Below are 20,035 nucleotides of genomic sequence, written 5' to 3'. Positions count from 1 at the left end.
TGTTTTGAGCATCTTTCCTTTAAAATACAAAATTAAATGTATTATTGTGACTACTTAATAGAAATTAATTGATGTTGCTATAGAAATTAGGCTTATATATGGAAGTTCTCTTATAAATGTAAATCTGAAAGTCAAGTACACAGTATATTTAAGCTATAGCAATAGGTTTAGTGACATTACTGTTTTCTGAAGCTGTGAAATATAAGATCTCTTATGGGCATGTGGGTTTCGTGGAGCACCAGCTGCAGGGTATGGCGTTGGTCTCCCACACGTCGCTGGAGTGCTGTGGGTCCCGTGGGCCGTGTCTGCTGTTTGGGTCCCTGGCTCTCTGCCACTGGGGTGCGTGGGTTTCGTGCACCGTGTTGCTGTGGGTCTCTGCTACCGGAGCTGGCGGCTCTAGGACCGCTGTCAGCTGCCTGGTCGGTTCCGTTTCAATTTCCACCGTGCACTCCCTCTAAGTTCGAGACCAGTTGGCCACCAGGTCACGAGGGGAGGTGCGAGAAATGGCAAAAGTAGGGTCTCCGTGAGTCGTGGTTTACAAAGAGACAGCCTTCTCCGGGAAGTCTGGATCGTAGGCAGTAAGACACAGAACTCAGCTCAGTCAGATTCAGTGGTACCGCTCCTTTATTCAGTGACTCAGCTCGGCTCAAGGTCTTAGTGATTCAGCTCCGATTAATTAGGGGAAACCAGGATATTTTATACTGTGGGGGTAGTGGCAAAGCCTAAGTTGGTAGGTGCTTTTAGGATGCCTCATTTACATGTGGTGGTGGGCTCCTGCCAGGCTGCCAGACATTGTCTGATTATCACACTGGAAAACCTGGCAGTTCCTATGCCAGAGGCCATGTTTTTGGTAGGGCATCTGTGGCGGCCACTTCAAAAGGTGAGTCAGGAAGAGAGGTAGGAGGCCCGCTGCTGAAAAGAGGAGTCTTTCCATCAGGCGCCGAGCTCCTTAGAGCTATCTGGACATGGAAGACTGCGACCCTCACAGCAGGATTCCCCAACAATCTCTGAATGTTAGGATAGCCAGTAATTGTATTTTGCAGTGTCATTTATTTTTGAATATTTTTGAATAAACTGTATATCAATTTCATTCATTTAACAAATGTAGTAGGAAGATGGGAAGATTTTCTTGTTTCCCAAAATGTATTTGTTACTTTTCTTTTACTGTGATTAAAAAACTGTGTCCTAATTATGAAAGGAAGTGTTTATTTGAACTTACTGTTCCAGAGGAATCAGAGTTGATCATAGAAAGGAGGCATAGTGGCAAGTGGTGGTCAGACCAGAAAGAAGACAGTGACTAGAAATCTGGCAAGGCTAAAAAAGTTTTTAAGAGCAAGGAGATTAAAGTGTCCAAGAAGAGGCCTAGATATTTGCATTTACACAGTGGAAAGAGTGCCTTCAGGACAATACTACACCCAGCTAAGCCTCCCTCTTGTGAAAGGAAAATGCCTGAGGAGATTTCTACTCATAGAAAACCACAGCATAGAAAAGCTGCTGGCTATGTGGAAGAAGGTGGCCAAAGTCTATCCCAGGAGGTAGCTAAACATGGCATTGTCCTTCATGTAGTACTGGCTTTAAAGGCATGAAAGATGGAATAGTGAAGGGATCATTAGTTCTTCCCCCAGCATTTCAGAAAGCTGCTTGACTCCAACGTTAATCTTCCTAGTACTGTTTTTCAGTCAAAATTATACATTCTGCATCTCTTTGCCCCATTTGCTCTTTTTCACCTAGATGTGTATAATATTCACCATTAAGGGCCACACCTCCATCTTCAAAAAGGCACAGGAAGCAGAGACTGACTAGAAATCTGGAAAGGCTGAAAAACTCTCTAGGCCTTCCTCAAAGTTCTTCCTCCAGTATGGCCATCTTTAATATCTCCCAAATCACTGCCACCACCTGGGAAAGAATATCAGACATTCTTATTGAATCCACCATAGAAACCTTAATAATTACAGCATTTAATTCAAATTACTCTTTCAAATACATGCAGAGACACAAATGTGCATGTGTATGCATGCATACACTCTTACACACAGAGATACAAACAAGGAAATGTATACACATTACTTTAGTATTAGCAGGTCATCTACCCAATAGATGCTATTTCTTTTCAGAATTAAAAATTTATCTTAGTTTGTTCTCTAACTTATATCTCCCTCATATTTCAAAGTTATTTTCTGTCCTCCTGAAGTAGTAGAAATGCATAAACATGCAAACAAACACACACACACATTGTGGAAAATCTTGTGACTGATTTTGCCTTTTGCCTTATATACCTAGCATGCTGGAATGCAGTCCTTCCTGTCAGAGAGAAAACTATGTAAGTCACATGGTTTCCAGGAATCCAAAACTTAGAGAAACTGAAACTTATCATGATAATAGGATATCTGGCTGGCTAGATTGTAATAGTATACTAGTCTGCCATGCTAATAAGGGATCTCATATGCTGTGTTATGATTGGACTACTACCTTTATATAAGCCCATACTTTCCTGCAATAAAGCAGATATGTGTCACTGAACCTGGTCTCCTGCATCTGAATGCGGCGATGCTGGCACAGACTCCTCACCAGCCCTGGGGTCTGGACCAAATGACTGATTGGAGGAACTGAGAGAGCAGGAGAGCGACCATAGCCAGAGGAGACCAGCCACAACAGGAGACCACAGATGGCGCCCAAACGTGGGGCTGGGAACCCCTCCCCATGGAGCTGTAACACTCTGAGATGTAACACTCAGGTCTCCCAATGCCCTGTTTGCCAGTGATTCTTCTGTGGGTGCTTGCCTCTGTCATTCTCCTGTGCTTCCTCTTCTGGCTCACTGTCTTTGATTCGGTGTGTTGCTCCTGTCTTCCCCGATCATCTCTTTCAATGGTTCCTGAGTCCCTTTGGGTATGTCTTGCACAGTCAGTGACCTCTGGTATGGGAAATAGTCATCCAGCTGCTGCCGGCCCCTGCACTGCTGCACTGGTTCCTCTCCTCAGGAGTAGGCATATTAGGGTAACAGAAAAGGATGTAACTAAGGTTTTAGATGAAGTACTAGCTCTTGCTGCCTGGTTTACAGATTCTTGTTGTTGGGACCCTGAACAATGGGCTTGCATTTTATTCTTTGCCCAGTGTAGAGAAGTCAGGGAGGGACACCCACAGTCTAGCCTGTTCTACCCATTGTGACTGCCATTCTGGCCTCCCTTCAGGGGTTTCCCCTGAACCTCTGGAACATGACAATCTCCTATTAAAGGATATAGATGAGCAAATATAACAACAGGATGCTGGGGACAGCCTGTCCCAGGCATTTCCAGTTAATACAAAACTAATGGATTCTTGTTCTGATGAAACAATGTCTGTTAATGGTTATATAAGAAAATGAGGAATTGGGGTTTGAGAGCTCCTCTGATGAAAACCAGGAAGTCAAGATCGCCCCTGCCCCATGATTACAGGGAGGTAGCTACTGTCTGCCATCTTGTATTGGCTTTGATGAAAAACGGGAAGTTAAGGCAGCTTCCTGTCTGCCATTACAGGGCGATTGCAACTTTCCACCATCTTGCACTAGCTTTAAGGAAGTTCCCCCCAGACCATCTACCTCTCCCTTCCAGAGGAGGATTGGAAGCCCCTCCCACCTAGGCCCCTCTTCTATGATACAATGGGAGATTTTCCACAGTTCTTCCCAGTTACTGTCAATCAGGGAAAACAGAACCCCGAGGTCTGGAATCCATATTCTCATGATACTTTAAGGAAGAAGTGTAAGGCAGCAGTTGAGGATGGCATTCACTCCCCCTGGTTTGGTCAATTATTAGATACAATCAGTCATTTGGCCAATACCCCCTATGATTGGCAGAATGTCACCTGTGCATTTCCTTTTATGGAAAGCTGCTTACCAAGATGAATGTGAACAACTCGCAGAGCGCAATAGAAATGCAAATTTCCAAAACATTGGAATTGATGCTGTAGTAGGAAACAGCAATTTTGAGACCCCAAAAACTCAAGCACAGGGACCTCCTCACTATTTTGAGCAAGTACAGCTTTGCATGCTTCATGCTTTTCAAAGTATGCCGACTCACGGTGGTACCAAATTAACCAAATTGATACAAAAACCAGGTGAGTCTTTCTCTGATTTTGTTGAGAGATGCCAACAAAGTATAAATAGAAAGATCAGTCATCAGGAATCTGCTGATGCCTTGTATATGAAGGCTGTTCTACAGAGTGTCACCTTGCCATAGGACCTGTTAGACACAAGGATGTCTCTGAATGGATTCTGGCCTGCTTAGATGTGGGGACCACTTGGGCCCATGCCATGGCCCTTGCTGAGGTACTGGTTGCTCATCAGCTGCAGGCTGAAATGGACAAAAGCAAATGTTGGGCCAGTGGGGGAAAGGGTCATTTGTCACGTACCTGTCCTAATAAGATTATGAAAGAGGTCAAAAGGAGACATGTTCCCCCTTCAAAATGCCTGAGATGCTACAAAGGTCTTCATTGGACAACAGAATGCAGTCTAAGGTGGATGCAGATGGTAAACCCATACAAAATGTGCCTTTAAAGGAGCAACGGGATGCCTCTCAGCCCCGCCCCAAAGAGAGGAAGTAAAGGAATACACACCCCACATCCAGTGGATGATATCCATTGATTTGCATAAGCCTAGGATGAAACTTTCCCTAGATGGCCATAAGTTTAAAGGCCTAATTGATACAGGGGCCGATATTACTGTAATCAGACAAGAGGAAGCATTGTTTCATTGGCACTGCAAAACTGGACCCCCTATACAAAGAGTTGGGGGTTTACAGAACACCCAACAGGTCCAACATTTGGTAATCTGGACTGATCTGAGAGGCAACACAGGAGCTGTTAGACCACTCTTAGACACGACACTTCCTCATAATTTGTGGGGGAGAGATATCATTCACGACATGGAAGCTGTTTTAACTACATATGACAGAGCCTTTTATGAGGTCCTCATTGTAGACCAGCAGTTAGGTAATGTCCCCCACCTTCACCCCCAATTCTAATGGCCACTGCTCTGCTGCTCAAGCTTCCCCCAATCAAACTAAGGTGGGACAATAAAGCTCCCATATGGGTGTAGCAGTGGCCTCTTCCTTTACATAAATTAACTCACTTGATCTCTTTGGTCCAGGAGCAATTATCCTTGGGTCATATCAAGCTCTCCCTTAGTCCTCATAATTCTCCCATTTTTGTAATATAAAAAAATCAGAAAAATGGAGACTTTTACATGATTTTAGGGCTATTAATGAGCATATGAAGCCTTTAGGGACCTTTAAACTGGGACTGCCTCACCCTACTGCTATTCCCAAAGAATGCACAATTATTATAATCGATATTAAGGACTGTTTCCTCTCTATTCCTCTTCATGATGACAATAAGCCCTATTTTGCCTTCTTTATACCTGCCATTAACCATAACCTTACAGTTCAATGCTATCAATGGAAGGTTTTGCCTCAGGGCATGAAAAACAGTCCTACTATCTGCCAATATTATGTGGCCCATGCCTGCAGAGCTTTGCTGACTGAGGTATATATTTTACATTAAATGGATGACATTCTTATCGCCCATAAGGACCCTAAGATCTTACAAGGAGCTTTGCAAAAACTCAAAACAAACCTCCAGGCATTAGGTCTTACTATTGCAGCAGATAAAATACAATAACATGCTCCTTATACTTTTTTGGGCCACTGTAGTTAAGATGTCATGTGGCCCATAGCTCCTGTTCTTACCTTACCAGATGAGGTTACTCTTTCAGAGGTGAAGACTCTCTGTGTCAACATCAATTGGATACAGGGCTTCTTATTCATGTCCACAGAAGAGTTTACACCACTCTTTGACCTCCTGTGGGGTACTGATATAGCCTCCATTCCCTGCAAGTTCTCTCTGGAGGCACAACGTGTTGTCACAACAATCAATTCTCACCTGTCCCAAGCATTTGTAAATAAGATACAGCCAAAGTAGCCCATCCAAGCACTAGTTATTCCTACTAAAATCTCCCCTTTGGGAGTGCTCTGGCAGACCCAGGGCCCCCGATACGGGTCCACTCTTCATGGAGTCAACTTCACAAGCTCACCCCAGCAATTGAGGCATGGGCTATGCTAGCCCTTAAACTTGTCCACACCTCCTGCCTTCTGTATGGCCGCGAACCTGAATCGTTGGTTCTTCCCCTTCCATTTCACATGCTTCCTTGACAACCCTGGCTTCCAACCTTTCCTACTAGTATATCAGGGGAAATATGACAATTGTTATCCTAAATATAAACTCATTCAAGGAATAAGTTTTCCCTATTTCCCTAGGCATTCCCAAAGTGTAACCCTCTTCCTAAGGCTCCCCTAATCTCTACTGATTCTAGTAAATGCAAATTTGGTTATGTAATTTACCAGGAAGGACAACTCTCCTCACATAAGGTTTTCCCTTTCCAGGGATCTGTACAGCTTGGAGAGCTCTGAGCCATGTTACATGTCTTTCAGGATCTCTCTACAACTCCTTGTAATATTTTTTCTGACAGTGCTTATGTAGTTCATACTCTACAACATCTGGCCTTTGCAGCTTTCCGGCCCAACCAGAGTCCCCTTGATTTGTTGCTCTCCTCATTACAACTATTACTCGAGCAGCACTCTGCCCCTTGGTATATTCACCACTTGTGCTCTCATACCAATCTCCCAGGGCTTCTGGCAGAGGGCAATGCCACCACTGGCATAATGGTCCTGAGTGCTACCCTGGACTCCACCATAATTCAACAAGCTAGAGACTTACACGCCTGTTTTCATCTTTCTCCCCAAGCTATACGTAGGCTTCTACCCACTCTGCCAATTCAGGGTTGCAAGCATTTGGTCCGTACCTGCTCCTCTTGTGCCCCTCTTCTTCCTCTGGGACCATTACAACCTGATGGAACTCTCCCTAGAGGCCTGGGCCCAAACAAGATATAGCAAATGGACATCACTAACTTTTCTCCTTTTGGGGCTCAAGTATATCTATCATATTATTGACACTTATTCTGATGTCCATTTTGCATTGGCCTGCTCTGGTGAGATGTCTTCTCATGCATTAAGGACTGTCAAATATGCCATGGTCCTTATGGGAATTCCTTGGCAAATAAAAATAGATAATGGTCCTTGTTTCTGCTACCTTCAGCCATTTTTGCTCTGACTGGAATATTAGGCACATAACTGGTATCCTTTATAATCCTCAGGGTCAAGGGATTGTTGAACATTCCCAGCAAACACTCGTTAAACAAATACAGAAAAAAGGCCCCCACTATAAGAACCCCAATTTTGTTATACAACAAGCTCTATTTGTATTAAATTTTCTAAAATTTGCCTCCAATGGCCTCCCACCAGCAATAAAGCACTGGGGGTTGTTCACTCAGCCCACTCCTCCCCCCATGGTAGGATGGAAGGACCCTCTCACAGGCAAAAGAAGAGGAGCCTCATTTATTGCTAACACAAGGGCAAAACTCTGCTTGTGTCTTTCCAGATAATGTCCCAGCTGCCATTTGGATCCCAGCCCAGAACATCAGAATTTCCTGTGACAGAAAACTTCCCTCCACAACCACCAACCCAGAGATGGCAGCACTGACGCTGGAGGAAGCAGAACACCTCTCAACCACTGACAGACCAACCCGGCATTGCAGACCAGGAAAGCGACAGGCTCCAATGGCACACCCAATGACCTGGGGCAACCTTAAGTATCTCACTTTGCAAGTAGAGACTATAGCCAATCAAAGCCCTCAAACCAGAGGTAACCCCCTGTCTATGTTCCTTATTATGTGTGCCATCATTACTGCTAACTTGATTTTTGGACCTTGCATTGTTAAGGGTCTCGATAATTTTGTTAAAACTCATATTTCTCCAGTTTAGTTAGCTGTTGCCCCATCTCCAGATCTTGCCAGGCATGTCTCTGCAAACAAGGACCTGCTGTTCCTTGCCCTTACCAACCTATAATAACAGAGATAGGAAAAATAGGCTTAAGAATAGGTGTAAAGTCTTACGGAACAACCATGCAATGGACCTGAGACAATGGCCCAATTTACAGAGCCACAGGAAATGCTTTGTGATATATAGTCCTGTTGGCAGACTGTGAGACTGATGCCTAGAACTCCATAATCCCCATTGTTACCCCAGATGGGATGACCCTGATACATCGGCTTTAATTGAATTCTTAGCCCCTTAAGAGGCCTTTGCACTGGCCAAAACTTGATAGATTGCCTCTCCCTCTGCCGGACCATACCAAGGGACTCACCCTTCGAGGTCTGGTAGTCAATGATGGGTAAGATCCCAAAAGATGGGGCAACCCAAGACAGGCACAGTCCATAATGCTGGGTGACCCTTGAGGTGGGGACAACAATGCTGAGGCAAAGAACCTAGACACCCACTGGTTGGCATGGATTTGGCCCAGCCTGCTCTCAAGAGAACTTGCCATCTTGAAGGATGGGGCCCACAAAAAGGGATCAGTCCCTTGCCTCCCAAGGCATTCTACCTTGCTTTGATGCACAACAGAAAAAATCACCACGTACAGCCCCTGGACTATATCAGTATGCTATATATTCTGAACTGTGCCTCAGTTTTAAAAATGAAAAAAATAGGGGGAGATGTTGTGGAAATAATTGTGACTGATTTTGTCTTTTGCCTTACATACCTATCATGCTGAAATGCAGTGCTTCCTGTTTCTTATCAGAGAGTAAACTATATAAGTCACATGGTTTCCAGGAATCCAAAACTTAGAGAAACTGAAACTTACCATGCTAATAGGGCATCTGGCCTGCTAGAATGTAGTAGGATACTAGTCTGCCATGCTAATAAGGGATTCCATATGCTGTGTTATGATTGGACTATTGTCCTTATATAAGCCTGCATTTTCCTGCAATAAAGCAGATCTGTGTCACTGAACCTGATCTCCTGTGTCTGCATGTGGTTACACTGGTGCAGACTCTTCATTAGCCCTGGCATCCAGATTGGATGTCTGATCAGAGGAACAGAGAGAGCAGGAAAGCGACCATAGCTGGAGGAGAGCAGCCACAGCCGGTGACCACACACACACACACACACACACACACACACACACACACACATATACACACCACATATTTGAAACAGTGGCTATTCAATCTTAACTTTTCAGAACAACACCATATCTATTAATTTTTATTGTCAGTTCAACTGGATTAAAATGAACACTTAGTACATTATTACTATGTCTATGAAGCTGTTTCCAGAAAAGTTTAACTGAGTAAGTTTGACTTGTGTGGGGGAAGCAACTTCCCAAGGGATGGAATCCTAGAATGGATGAAAAGGAAAGAGAGGAAGTTAGTGAATACAGGCATGCCCCTTCCTCTGCTTCCTGATATATTATAGTTGAGGGCTCCCACTGCCAGGCATTCTCTGCCAAGATGGTTATATCTCAAGCCATTACACAAACCATCTTAGGTAGTTCTTTGTCAGGTATTTGCTATTGGGATGACTGGTTAATAAAAATCATTTTAGTGATAATTACAAGTGAATGACTTCCTTAAGAATAGTCAACATTAATTCCAGAAAATCCACACGGAGCTTCATATTTAATCCTTTAGAAATCCCTTCAGAGAAGTCACTATTATCCAAATGTGCAAGTCATTATGCACAGTAGTTTTCACTTTGTCTATGACTACAAGACCCTGAGGTATTTGAGCTATATTCAATCCACTCTTATCATCCTCCTACTCAAGATACAGACTTTTCAGCAGAAGATTCCCCAATTTTAAGATTGGCACAAACCACTGAGTAAAACAAATTAAAAGACAGAAGAAGGGTGTTCAAACTTTTTTTTAACACTCTAACCATATTTACATGTTTAGTGCTTTATGAAATCAGTGAGCAATAATAAAAAAAAATTAAAATAATATATTGGTCAAAATATCAATTTTCTTGTTATTTTTTCTCCTTTAGGAGAAGAACCACAGATGTCTGTATTAAGGGGAATACCATGACAAGAAAATGTTATAATGTAATATGAAGCTCAACAGTTTCTACAGTATCATGATCCACCTGTACATTTAATCTAAGAAAATAATTTCTTTAAAAAAATATTTTATTTAATATTTTTATTTTATGTGCATGAGTCTATTGTCTCCATGTGTGTAAGTGCACCCATGTTGTGCAATGCCTGCAGAGGTCAGAAGAGGGCATCAGAATCCCTGGGCCTTTAGTTACAGGCAATTGTTAGCTGTCATGCGGGTGCTGGGAACCAAACCTGGGTCCTCTGCAGGATCAGCCAGTGCTCTTAACCATGAGCCATCTCTCCAGCCCCTGAAAATAATTTCTTTGGGTAGGATGTTATGACATCTAAATGCCATTCATTTGACATGAGGACCAATTTTAAGTTGAAATCTTAACAGCAAGAGAATGTGAAACACCTCTCAGTGTTATTTTTTCAAATTGAAGCAAGTTCTTCATTTGATTTTGCTAACTTATACCATATCATTAAACCAGGCAAGAACAGAAGGAAGATTAACCTATTATTGCTCTTTTTAAAATTTGGCTAATGAATGAGGGAAAACAGTATTAGCACTTATTCTAAAATCTTTATGTCTTCCTTCACTCTGAGCTATGACTGTGTAGTTAAAATTCCTTAAAATTCCTATGGGACGCACAACAATATCCTTCCCACTCCTCCCTTGGTCCCTACCACAAACCAGGTACAATTTTGCTAATAAACTTGTGTTTATTTGGCTTACAGAGCAGTGGGTAAGAGTTTACTTTCAGGAGTGTGGGTACTCCCCTTTTAAGGCCACACTGGAAAGTTTCCATCCAGGCATGGATTTTACTTTGATATTGCTGAACAAAATGGTAATAGAGCCTCCTTACAGTTTTCTCAGCTTATACACCCTTAAACCCTCCCCCTCATGCAACTGGGACCAACTGGTTGGTTGTGTGGCTGACTCTCTATGCCTATCCTTTCTTGTTTAGCATAACAGTGAACAAATTTGGCTGTGACCATTCTAGGCAAGTAGGTTCAACCAACCTTGGGAAAGAGGAATCTGTCCATAGTCTGCTGGTCAGAGGACAGTCCTATGCAACAGATTGGCACAGTGGGCACAGACAGGGGTAAACGAAGCTCACAGCAGGGCTGATTCTCTAGACTGTGGGAGAAATCTTCCTCTTGATATTTAGAAAGTAAGATTTTGCTTTGTAAAGGGAAAGAAATCTTAAAATACATTTAATAGAAGCTATAATTCAAAGTAAATAATGCATGTATATTTTATTACTCTGTGGAGTGACTAATTTATATTATTAATTTATAAATTACATTTGTATATACTTTATAATTATATGTTAATTATATTTCATAATTATTTATGAAATGAAATCGTATACCAACTCATACAAAGCTTGTCTCTAACAAAATATCAATGACATATAAAATAATCAAGTTTGTAAATCAATTTAAGGAATAGAAATCTCTTTGGTTATCATTTCTTTTAACCAAAAGCTCTAAAAATCCAATAGTAGATAAAATTCTAGAGATTAAAAAACTTGTGTTAAGAAAACTAAGGGTTTAGAAATACTGTTATATATCACCAATTGCTTTGCAAAATTTAGAAATAGTTTCTTTTTATGTTCTGCTTGCAACCATTTTTAAAAGAAACTTAGCAATGACATAGGTAGTTTTTATTTCAAGACAGAGTTAGATATTTTTGACTCTTTTCATCATCAAATTATTTCAAGCAGATCCCAAAGTTATAATATTTTAATGTAATGAGAGCCAGTGCATAGAAAAATGTACTGTACCTGAAGGAGGACAAGATTCTCAGTTCAATAGAACTGATTTAAATAAGAATTCTGTGTCTTAATGTGTTGCTTTGGATAAGTGCCAAACATATGAGTGTCAAATTTCTAATTGTGGAAAATAAGAATGAGGTGAGTCCACCATACTCACTGGTGGTCAGGCAGCACAGCATGAAGTGGCCCAGGTCATGTTTGGAGATAACCCTCGAGGGTCCTCATCCATCCAGGGTCATCCAGTTAGCAGGCTGGTCTCCTATGTTTGGAGACATCACAGCCACGTACTTCAGGCCTGACTCTTGCAGCACCTTGTGCATCTGCATGCGGTCATCGGTCACATACTACAGGTGTGGAGAAATCTTGGTTTGGTCCCAAAGCAGTAGGAAAGCCAATGACCTTGTCTATTCCATGAGTATTCATGGCTGTGACAGTGTTCCAGGCTCCCTAGGACATCACTGTAGTGGGACTGAGGTCATTGCCACTGCCCAGCCACACAATGACAGCATCCTGCCCAGCCATGGCTTTGTCCACATCAACTGCCTGCTGAATGTCACTCACCACCACGTGGGCCAGGCAGGGTCCCTCTGACTGCAGCCTGCTGGAATCTTGCACCAGGACAGTCACCTTTTAATCTGCTTTCACCTCCTGGGCCAAGGTGGTGAGCCTGGTCCTGCCAGCAGCATCAAAGATCGGGATCTTCTTGACAGTTATGCTGCAGTTGCCAGGCTGAGAACTCTGAGAATGATCTTCCAGGAAGCAAATGGTTGCAAAGTCTGATTCTTCATTCTTATCTTCATTCCATTCAGTTACCTGTTGGCTCCTAAAAGAAACTGTTTTAGTCTTTTCCATTCACTACTAATTTATTTCCATGTTTCCTGTCTCCTAAGGAACTTCTTTCCTCCACACTTTAACTCCCATTCTGTCTGTGGGATTTTCACTTTGATCACTGCCTTCAGCATCACCCTCATAAAATGTATTGTAAACTTTAATTTGGTAAGGCTTTTCTCACTATCTACAGTCTGCACTCATTCAGAACCCAAAACTCTTTAAGCTATGTTTTCTATTATGTCACCCAGAACCCTATAAAACCCAGGTGTGTACACAGAGCATATTTGTTGTATCCTGCCTTCTATGTTTAATTGGGATTCCATGTTCTTTTTGTAAAATAATGCTACTAGCACTCTTTCTGAAATCAAACCACTACCTTCTTCATGACTCAGCTGTGCCAGCTTACAAGAGATCATAATCAAAATCATGTTTTTATGTCCTATATGTGTCTTCATGTGTTGAGATCTCACACAATTTTGTCATGTGTGTATATGATGATTATCTTTATATGTTATTTATGTCAAGGCGATTTCCAACTATGGCCACTTCAGTATTTTCCTTTCTAATTCTTTATATTGTGTGCAAAAGTTATTTGTTTTATTTTGGCATGCCCAATCAAAATATACATATACAGATTTATAAATTTGAGTATTTTAATATTAAATTCAAAGGCCTTATAAATTTGGGTACCCTAATCATTTTTAAATCTAATAAACAATTTACTAAACAGTGTCTCTAGTTCTACTATATGTTTCACAAAACTTTTAAATGCTAAGTGTTTATACTAAAAAGCTTATTTATTAAAATCATAAATGCATTAAGAATTCTTTCAAAACAGGTTCTAAATATGGACCCTATTGGTTAAGTACCTTTTTCTGATTCTGGTTTGCTTTCAAGGTGATTTAAGTATTCATTTGCTTGTCTGTTTTAAAAGGATTATAGTTTAAGATAACAAAAACATAATCTCAATAAAGAGTAATTACAAAATCTTGGTTGCTAAAAGCTATCTTATATATAATCAAGTATGTAGGTATGGACTACATAAACTTATGTTTCTTAAAAATAATTTACTTGGTGTCAAATTAACTTGTAAGTAAATTCTCATACAAACTGTTGAGTTAAACCAAAAATATTTTTTCCAGGTCAAAATATTATCTCTTTGATCCTTATCTTAATTCTTGTGCTACAACATGGTTCCTCTTGCTTAAATACATAAGTCAATTTTAAGTGATAATTACTTCTGCTCGCGGATGCAATTTACCTCTATGTTTTCAGAAAACCTGCTTCAAAGCTTACAAGGTCATTTCAAAGTCTAAAAGTCATAATAGTATATTTAGATATTTGTCTACCTCTCTCTCTCTCTCTCTCTCCATATATATATATATATATATTAAATTTGTTAAATTCTCACAACAAATGGTTAATATATTAGTCCCATGGTATTAACAAAGGAAATAAAAATTAGGTAAAAGGATATAAAAATAGGGTACTTTAATAAAAACGTATGTATGAAGATTAAGATGGCCGAATATTCCCAGAATAGAAATAGCAATGAAAATTTCTGGGCAAGTTTATTGTAGGTCTGAACAGGATTATAGGCATACTGAGTTGATATTATAATAATTACTATTAAAGCCAGAATTTTCAGTCTATTTCTCTGGTTTGTACTGCACACCCAGTTACAATCTCAGATTAAATGGATATAGACAAGTATTGGGGTGATCTGTCACTACTAGAAAATGTCCTTTATGTTTCTCTGTATTATGTGTGTGTTATCTTTGGTGTTTTCCTTTGCCCATAACAAGATAATTTGGCTCAAGAGGAACTAGGTTTTACCTCCCTGAACCAAATGGGACAGTCCAGAAGGAAACAGTTTCAGTTTGGTTGAGCTTGGTCTGAATCTTAATCTGCTTATTTTCTTCTCTATAGGTATGTGATATGATCCCCTCCCTTCCTCTGAAAATGGAAATCAGAATATGGGGTGCTGGCAAAGAAAAAATACTGCTTCTGTTTTTGTAAAACAACATTTGAGATAGACCTAAGAAAAGTATCTTAAATTCCTTCCCTGGGCTATGTACCTATGATGTTAAATATCTCTTTTTCTGGCTTAGGCACACTCTTCCTACATTATCTGACTAGCCCTGTATGTTCCCAGATCTACTAGTGTAATCTTAAATTTTCTAAGGTCAAACCTTAAACAGCTTCTTTAAAGACTAACTTAAGGAACAAGATATATGTTGTGGTCCGAATTCTCTCTGGGTCTCCTGCGTGATCAGACAAAACCATATAATATATTTTATGCGAGTTTATTAACTAACAAAGGAATGAGTACCCAGTGCCTAGGCCCACGCCACTGCAACTCAGAGCCCACCTTATCAGACTGTGCCATGCCTATAGCCCCGCTAGCATTGGCTCATGCCTCTGGGGCCAGCAATCTCAACGCAGGTCCACAGGATGTCAGTCCATTCTGTCTTCGAGTTGCTGCATTTCACTACACCATCACACTCTACCTGCAACTCCTGGCTTCCATCCCAAGATGGCTCCCAGCTTCCCTTCCTAGTTTCCGATTGGTGTCAGGCCCCGCCCATTGGAGGAACCAGCCTATCGGGAGACAAATGTCTAGTCAAGGTTTATTAAGAACGTTTGGTTTCTGCTCAAGCTTTATCCTGTTATACAGCAATTCAAAACCCCAGAGTGTTGCGACTGATCTTGGATGTTTAATAACCATACTTAAAGGTCTACACTAATTTGTTCAAAGGGACTTAAAGAACAGTTTTGTCAACTAAGTCCCAGGAGACTATGGGGCATCTAAAAATGTTCTGTAACTGTGATGAGTAACATATCTTCTTGTTCATGTAGGTCTTGGAGACCCCACTAGAGGGGCTCAAATTAGTGTCCAATGTATAAAGTGAGAGTCAACACAGGAAAAGTTTCCTCCATACTTCCAATTGAAGTCACAGCCTAGCAGGAACTTCTGACTTATCCTCACATACATAGAACTGGTAAAAGAAAGGCCTAAGGAGCCAGAGACCCTTCCCAGGTCCATGTGATCCCTGAGGACTAAATCCTTAATTGACCTTAAGAGTAAAAACAAATTGGTTTATTTGGGTCAAGTGCATGATCTTAAGCACTGAAAAGGAAAGTATAACCAAAAATTAAAATAATCAAGATATTTCTTCTAACGTCTGAAAATTGTATTTCTTAGATATTAGGCTTACAAGTTCATATAAGATGCTGTTTAAAAGATTCTCACTAAAATTTTCTCCATTATAAAAAATACCACTCAGATATAAAACTTCAGATCTTGGCTTAATTTAATGGTGCATTACCTACCTGCAGCCAAAAAGACAAGCCCACTACTGTGTTTAAAACTTAAAGGCAGTTAAATTTTTTTTCCCTCTCTGTCTAGAAGCTATTTGGATGGGACCTCACACTGATTCTAACCACTCTGGGCACCTTCTTCTCCACTCTCTTAGTTCTTCAGCTTACCTTGTATACAGGAGAATTTTCCATGCTTCTTCAGGTCACACATAGAACACAGCAAGCTTCTCTCCTGGTAATGGTTGGAGTGGCTGCTGCAAGATAGGAAGCAAGGAGACTGGATCATAGAATGTACTTATGTTAGCAGATTTCTACTAATTGACTGACACCATCCAAGAGTGGATATTGGCCTTACAGTTATTCCAGCATCACTTCACCTCACTAGCTTCAGTGGTCCTGTAGAACCACAGGGCCCTAGATCTACTGACTGCTGAAAAAGGAGGCACTTGTCTCTTCCTCAACAAAGAGTGCTGCTACTTCTTGAATAAGTCTGGCAAGAGTGGATAAGAAATCTACATGAACTCACTCCAGACTATGGCCTCCAGGGACTGACTCCAACACTCGGTTTTCACTATGTCTCCCTTGAGCCTCTGGCTTCTTCCCCTCCTCTGCTCACTGATATCCATTCTTCTCATAATCATGATTTCTCCATGTCTTTTTAAGTTTTTTCAGGACCCAATGCTCTTAACCAGACCAGATACTCTTATCCAAATTCCCTTATTTCCTTTACTACCTTCCTGCCTGACCCTATACTTCTGACAGGCATTTCTACCTTCTTGAGACTCCTTCCCTTACCACGATCCCTGGTCAGCTGGAAGTAGCTAGAAAGACCACCGCCACTCCTTACTATTGAAAAAAGGCTGAAATGCTAGGAGCCTAACTAAAATAGCATCACAGTTGCCAAGGCTCTAGGATGGCCCTACAGGCCCCTATAAGAAACAGAAGCTTAAAGTTAATATATCTCAGGGACCGTGTGTCTCCAGGACATTGTTTTTTCTAAGACAGCAGCTTCCTATTCCCAATGGCCCATGACTCTACGACTTCATGAAGAGACAGCAGACAACAGCTTCCCATTCTCAACAACACCTGCCTACTTGTGTCTGTCGTGGCCCCTCCTTTGATTTTTTGGGTATATCTTCCAGTTACCCCCTACAACCAGGCTTTTCTGGCATACACACCTCTCCCATCTACAAAAGTCCTAATAAAAACTCCACTGTACAATTACTGACAGTGTTCTCTGCCCTTGAGAGGCAATCTGGCAGTTCATTCCCAAATAAACCACTGTTTCTACCCATGGATTGGTTTGGTGGTTTTCACTGCACACTTGCATCCAAAACCAATAAAGTATTATGGTAAATATCTTACTAAAACTAATTGGAGCCAGTCATGGGAGCACATACATTTAATTCCCACACTTGAGATGCAGAGGTAGACAGGTATCTATGAGAACAAGGAAAACCTGATCTACATGGTGGGTTCCAGGCCATCTGGGGCTGTAGGGAGAACCTGTCTCAAAATAAGCAAGAAAACAAACAAAATTTTAAAAAAGTAATTTGATAAATCGTTTTTACATATTTGTTTGACTATTAGACAAAATAAGGTGTGTGTCTTTAGACGTTTGTTATCCTTACTGTTCTCAAGATGGTGTGTTATTTAACTTAGTAAAATTGTAAAGATTTAACTCTAAAAGAAGAAAAGAAGTATTCTTCCCTTAGAATAAAGCGTGCATTGGTTCACACGCCTCTGCATCCCCTGCATCCTGATTTCTTCTGCGCCTATACCTCAGGGCCCCCAAGCCCTTCAGGCTTGAATTGTGGTCACTGACCGGTGACAGCTGGCACCCAAACAGGGACCCCGATATTGCACTCAGAGAAGGTGTTCAGGATAGAGTTGCAGGTAAGTACAAGTCACCCAGAGGAGGTGGCGGAGTCTTGGCCAAGCAGGTAACAGTCATCCAAAGGAGGTGATGGACAAGTTGACCGGCTGGTTCCGGTTGGCAGCTGCAGTTGGTTTCTATAAATCATTTTTACAGCATTATTGCAGGGTAATGGAACAAGGTAAGTCTACTCCTTTTGTTTCTTTAATTCATCATATTCTTCATAGTAATGGTGTACAAGTCTCCAAAAAACAGATAGATAATTGTGTGCAAATAGTTGTTGAGTTTAATTCATGGTTTCCTGATCCAGGAACTTTAGATTTAGAAGTATGGGACAGAGTCAGGACAAATTTGGAGAAGGCATTTCAGATGGGAGAAACAATACTCCTTGATTTTTGGTCTGTATGGGCACTTATCAGAACTGCTATTATCTTAATTAATCAAGGTCCAAATAGTTTTCCCCCAACGCAAGTTTTTTGTACTTCCACTGAGGCAGTTAACCTCTATGATGTTCCCGAGGAATTAAAGAATAAAGTTGCTAGGGAGATTCAAGAGGCTACTTCTTCAGAGCCCTCTATAGATAGTTCTATAAGGAAAGAGCCTTTAGCTCCAGCCCCAAGCCTCTTGTGTCCAGATGACATGGAGGACTCATTAGATTCTGATGAGGACTCAGTTATGGCTCAACATCTGAGAAAGAAACTTAAAAAACTGGTTGTTATGAAACCCAAAGTAAAAGTGAAACCTAAACGAAGACTGAGTATAACAGCAGTTCTTGCAAAATTATTGGTGCAAACTTCTGATTCTGATTCTGACTGAAATTATTATACCAAAAGCTGCATTTCCAGTTATTCGACATCCTGCTGTTAATGGACCTGCACGACCACCTACTTATGAAGGTATAGATCTAGATCATATTACTAAGGTGCACAAGGCAGTAACACTATATGGTCCACAGTCACCTTATGTGAAAGAAATTCTTCTAGGTTTGGCTAATTATTATGGGAATCTTGCTCCAGAGGATTGGAAAGTTCTGGGTAGATCATTATTGAAGCCATCAGTGTACAGACTTAAATACAAAAATCACATGATTATTTCAATGGATGCTGAAGGAGCCTTTGACATATGCTACATGCCTTCTTGATAGAAGTCCTAGAAGGGATTATTCTGGAGGGAACATACCTCAACATAATTAAAGCCATATATAACAAACCCACAGCCAACATCATTCTAAATGGAAAAAAAACTGGAAGCATTCCCATTAAAATCAGGAACCAGATCATGCTGTCCTCTTTCTCCACTCATTTTTTAATATATACTGCTTCTTGAAGCTTGGGGTTGCATACAACCTGAGGGAGAAAAATATGGTCCATGGCTTAAAATTGTTCAGGGATCTCAGGAGCCATATGTAGAATTTTTGGCTCGCCTTCAAAAGGCTGTAGAGCGTTCTGTGCCTGGGGTTGCTGCACAAGAAGCAATAATAAAAATCATGGCTTATGAAAATGCAAATGAGGATTGCCAAAGAGCTATTATGGGATATGCTAGAGCCTGTCATAATATTCAATCTAAAACCAGAAAAAAAGCAACTTTTTGCTCAAGCTTTGGCAACTTCTATAAATTCACAAAGAGGGACAGTTAAATCAAAAGTAAGATGTTTTGGTTGTGGTACTGAGGGCCATGTGAAGCGGCAGTGCCCTAAGGCACCATCCTGGCCACCTGGCAAATGTCCCCGTTTTCGTCATGGTGTGCATTGGGCTAAAGACTGTAGACCCAAGACAGATGTTGATGTTAATCTTTTAGGAAATAATCAGCCTGTGCCAACGACTCGACCACAGCATTCGGGAAACGAGGTTTGGGGCCTTCCCCTAGGCCCCTCACAAACCATCAGGGGCACCCAACCATCTTTTCCCTTGACCCAGCAACCGCCGGCAGTGCAGCCGTGGACCTTCCCTCAGCCATAACTATAACACTGACACCATCCACTATTCCTTATAAAATACCTACAGGTATTTATGGTCCATTGCCTATAGGAACTTGGGGGTTGTTAATTGGGCGATCAAGTTTAACAGCTAAGGGGATTATAGTAAGCCCGGGAGTAATTGATTCTGATTTTGAAGGTGAAATTCAAATTTTGATTACTACCAATAGCTCATATTCTATTACAATAGGGGATAAGATTGCTCAGTTGATTCTTCTTCCTTTTATACCTATAGGATCTTCTTCTAAAAAGTGGATTGGAGGATTTGGAAGTACCAGTCCTATTTTA

The 20,035-nt window shown here is 41.1% G+C and overlaps 1 pseudogene; it reads right to left on the bottom strand.

The window, feature by feature from the left end:
• Nucleotides 1-11,791: 11,791 nt before the first annotated feature.
• Nucleotides 11,792-12,596, bottom strand: LOC103747776 (annotated as a pseudogene).
• Nucleotides 12,597-20,035: the final 7,439 nt, after the last annotated feature.

Source organism: Nannospalax galili, unplaced genomic scaffold, assembly GCF_000622305.1.
Source record: "Nannospalax galili isolate Female #2095 unplaced genomic scaffold, S.galili_v1.0 scaffold324, whole genome shotgun sequence".
NCBI lineage: Eukaryota > Metazoa > Chordata > Mammalia > Rodentia > Spalacidae > Nannospalax > Nannospalax galili.
This window is presented reverse-complemented; position numbering and strand designations above follow the sequence as displayed.